The sequence below is a fragment of the Triticum dicoccoides genome, chromosome 1B (genome assembly GCF_002162155.2).
Source record: "Triticum dicoccoides isolate Atlit2015 ecotype Zavitan chromosome 1B, WEW_v2.0, whole genome shotgun sequence".
NCBI classification, from domain to species: Eukaryota; Viridiplantae; Streptophyta; class Magnoliopsida; order Poales; family Poaceae; genus Triticum; species Triticum dicoccoides.
In genome coordinates, this window is record NC_041381.1 from 645,462,474 (window position 1) to 645,467,251 (window position 4,778).

A 4,778-nucleotide genomic window follows, 5' to 3' on the forward strand; every position below is an offset into this window, starting at 1 on the left:
ATCAGGCAGGTGGCCTCCGTCGGCTGGAGGGGGTGTGTCTGTTCCACCGGCAACCTCTGTCCAACCAGAGGTGCCGGATGCTTTATTAGCGGCGCTGAAGAGTGCCTCCATCGTTGATGAACACCGTGCCCTTATGGGTGCGGTGATTGAGAAGATTCAGTCCGCTGAGAGTGGACTGAATGAATCCTGTATCAACCTCATGAGAGGCTTTGAGGTATGTTTTATGAGGTTTGGAAGAGTGTCATGGTATAGATAGCAGCCCCTGATACACTGTTCGATGAAAGAAAGAACCGGACAGAGGATCAAATTTATGTTCGAAGGAGACTAACTTGATGACATCTATCTCTTTTTTAATAAGCATGCGTCTGTAGCGAGTGCCTCCTCTCATGCTGCGGAAATATCCGAACCGAGGCTTAGTCTGGAGCGGGCCGAAGGAGAACTTGGCCGAGTGAAGAAACAACTGGAGGATAACCAAGGTATGAAGAAACCTTGTTCATTTATCACAAATGAATAAGTGTGCATGATTAAAATATTTTTATGATGTGCTCTAGGGGCGACGGCCGAAATTGAGGCTCTTAAGAAGGCGGTGGCCGAAGCCGAGAAGAAGGCAGCCGCAAAGCAGGCTCTCCGTGAGAAGCACGAGGCCGGAGTTATTGAAGCTGAGCGAGAGCTTTAGGAGGCCGTGAAGAAATGCAAGACCTTAGAGCAGAGTTTATCAGGGAAAGAATCCGAACTCTCCCAGGCTCGCCAAGCCGCAAGTGATGCTCGGGGGGAAGCCCAAGGTGCCCTGAGGAAATCCAGGAGGCGAGGAAGATTGCGGCTGGTAAGGCTTTTTCTATACAAAGCGGGTATTTTGAAAGGAGAAAATCAAGTGAGAGTTTGAATTCTGATTTCTCCAGGGGTATTTGCAGAGCTGCTGCGCAACATATCTGATGCCGCCCAATTCTACTGAGCCGAAGAGAGGAATACCGCGGATAGGCTCTTCTGGATGCAGTATCTGGCACCAAATTATCCGGTGCCTTTCTTCGATCAACTGAAGCAGCTGGTCGAACTACAAAAGGCGGCCAAGCTAGCCATGAAGGATTTAATTATCCGGCTGTGGCCCGCCGAGCCAATTCCGAGCAGTTACTTCGGGCTTGTGAAGCGGCTTGTGAGTGCCTGCCCTCGACTCGAAGTCATCAAGCGGTCGGTCTGCATAGAAGGTGCGCGAATGGCCTTCACCCGCGCAAAGGTGCATTGGGGGAAGATGGATGCGGAAAAGCTGATGACTGAGGGACCGCCGGAGGGAAAGGAGCACCGCAAGCCCGAGCTGTATTATGAAGGTGTCTTGAAAGGAGCCAGCCTTGTGGTGGAGCAATGCACTAAGGACATTATATTTCCATGAATACGGTCATGTTTGTCCTTTGTAATGTTTGAACAAGGTCATTTCTATTATTTATTGCTTGTTGTTTGAAAGTTTTCCCTCCTGTGCGGCCGTTTTGTATACTAGTTTTGAGAGTTGGCCAGTCGTCGGCTTCTGCCCCCACGTAGTAAGTACGGGGGTGTTCGGGATAAACCTGAACACTCTTTATCCCAGTTTTGGGTCTTTGAAGGAGGTGTTCAGCACAGCGAACCAGGCAATCAGACTATAGGGCTTTATCACTCTCACTTAGCCATAGGAGTTTTAAAAGGAAGGTAGGCGCATCCCTTGGTGTTCGGAAGACCACATGAGGGGCTCTATAAGCGCCTGATCGAAAAAAAGCCGATCCATCGCACGCTGCATTGGTTATGGCATTATGCGGAAGAAATCCTTAAAGATTTACAACCTCTCGAACAGCTGACCAGCTCTCGCTGCATCATGACAGTCAGTTTTCGGCTTTCTCTACTGAGGTGCTCGTCCAGAAGAACTGGGACACAATCGCAGTAGTTCTCCCTGTGCTACTTTAGTCGATATAGCGGAATGTAAGGTACCAAAACATAGGAGCCGGGCAAACCCAACTATTGACCCAAGACATGATTTGGAGCTGATGCATATAATGCTATAAGTTTGGGGTGCTGAACTGCCGTGAAGGTGTTCGGACTTTTTTGCCGTAGTATGGGTATAATGAAGCCCCTGGCATATTAAGGCATATCACGATATGCAGCTGCCTTTTAACAAAAGAGTTTTAATAAGAAATAGCAGCAGACGAGCATCATATAAACCCACATGTTGTATTTGAATAATACGTCAATGCGTATGAGTACAGGTAATGTGATAAAAATAAATATGACTGTGGAACCTGCTGAGACCAGGCGGGAGGAAGTTGTGTGTGGATCCAGAGTGTAGTCGGATGATCATAGAGGGGAATATCTAGAGATTTCCTTACGCGCTCGAACTATCTCCACGCCATCCATCCTGGCCTACGCAGAGGTGAACCTACAAAGAAAATGTAAGAAATGGTTTTGCGCCACACAGCAGTTGAGCCGTGGTATGTGGCTTGTCTTAACTTTTTGCCGGAGTGTTTTTTAATTAAGCTTCGGGCGGGCCGGGCTATCCTGCCACGCAGTAGTTCGGACTCCTTTGGCGGTGTCTGGGAGCTTGGCTGTCGACTCGAGGTTCAATTGAAAGGTGCCATCCGTTACTCTTGCTGTTAAAGCGGTGGTAGACTCTTCGACAGTGAGGGGGAGTTCGGCCCTGCCATTAATCGTGATGACGCCGTGCGGACCGGGCATCTTGAGTTTACGGTAGGCATAATGTGGCACCGTGTTGAACTGAGCAAACGCGGTTCGTCCGAGCAATGCCTGATAGTGACTACAAAAGGGGACGATGTCGAAGACTAACTCTTCGGTACGGTAACTGTCCGGAGATCCGAAGATCACTTTCAGTGTGATTGAGCCCGTGCAACAGGCCTCTACATCTGGTATGACACCTTTGAAGGTGGTTTTTGTGGGCTTGATCCTTGAGGGGTCGATGCCCATTTTGTGCACTGTATCCTGATAGAGCAGGTTCAGGCTGCTGCCACCGTCCATAAGGACTCGCATGAGATGGAATCCATCGATGATGGGGTCGATGACCAATGCGATCAAACCGCCATGACGGATACTGGTAGGATGGTCCTTGCGATCGAAAGTGATCGGACAAGAGGACCATGGGTTGAACTTTGGGGCGACTGGCTCCATCGCATATACATCCCTTAGTGCACGCTTTCGTTCCCTCTTGGGAAAATGGGTTGCGTATATCATATTCACCGTTTTCACCTGGGTAGGGAATTTCTTCTGTCCAGCTGTGTTCGGTGATCGGGGCTCCTCGTCGTCATCTTCGCTTTGAGACCCCTTCCCCTTGTTTTCGGCACCTGACCTGCCGGCTTGTCTGAAGACCCAGCATTCTCTGTTGGTATGATTGGCTGGTGTTCTTGGGGTGCCATGAATTTGGCATGGACGGTCGAGTATGCGGTCCAAACTGGATAGGCCTGAATTGTTTTTGTTGAATGGCTTTTTCCGCTGACCGGACTTGGAGTCGCTGAATCCGGCATTGACTGTTGTGTCTTCGGCACTATCACCGTTTTTGCGATGCTTGTGTTTGTTGCGCCCTAGTTTGTCGTTGCTATCCCTGGCTTTTGATGTGTCAGGATTGCTTGCTGTGTTGTTGCTACGAGCCAACCAGCTATCCTTGCCCGCACAAAAGCGGGTCATGAGTGTGGTGAGGGCTGCCATGGACTTTGGCTTTTCTTGGCCGAGATGTCGGGCAAGCCACTCGTCATGGATGTTATGCTTAAAGTCCGCTAGGGCTTCGGCATCCGGATAGTCGACAATTTGGTTCTTTTTAGTTAGGAACCGGGTCTAAAATTTCCTGGCTGACTCTCCGGGCTGTTGGGTTATGTGACTTATATCATCGGCATCCTGTGGTCGCACATAAGTGCCCTGGAAGTTGTCAAGGAATGCGTCTGCCAGGTTCTCCCAACTCCCAATGGAGTTTGCTGGCAAGCTATTCAGCCAATGCCGAGCCGGTCCCTTGAGTTTTAGTGGGAGGTACTTGATAGCATGTAGATCATCTCCGTGGGCCATGTGAATATGGAGGAAGAAATCTTCTATCCATACCGCAGGGTCTGTAGTACCATCGTATGATTCAATGTTCACGGGTTCAAACCGTTCTGGGAATTCATGATCCATTACTTCATCAGTGAAGCATTGGGGGTGTGCGGCGCCTCTGTGCCAGACTAAATTGTATTTGGTATTGCCGGACTTTTGTTTAGTGTATCCGGCGTGACGGTCATCGTCATGCGTTGTGGCGCGCCCCCGTGATCCGTAGATCGATCTTGACTATCCTGCTATGTTTTCCAATACGTCGCACAAGTTTTGTGTAGCCCCAGGCCTTCGTGTTTTTGCTTGATTGGCGACGGGGTGCGGTCTGGACTTCGGGCTGGTACGCCACTTTGTCTCGGCCACGGGGTGGTCGGTCAGCCACACCATGCGCTAGTAGTGTGGGCTTTAACGCCTCCTCCTTGAGTTGAGGTAGCAACCTGCGCTTTGGGTAACTTTTGGTAGGGCGCTCGAGTCCGTATTCCTCGGCAGCTAGGACCTCAGTCCATCTATCAGTTAGCAGATCTTGATCAGCTTGAAGCTGTTGCTGCTTTTTCTTATGGCTTTTTGCAGTGGCTATAAGCCAGCGCTTGAAGTGCTCCTGCTCAACGGGATCCTCAGGCATGATGAATTCTTCGTCGCCAAGGCTCACTTCGTCTTCGGAGAGAGGCATGTAATTATCATCCTCTGATTCTCCATCTGTTACCTGTTCCTTGGGGCTAACTTGCCCATCTTCTTGC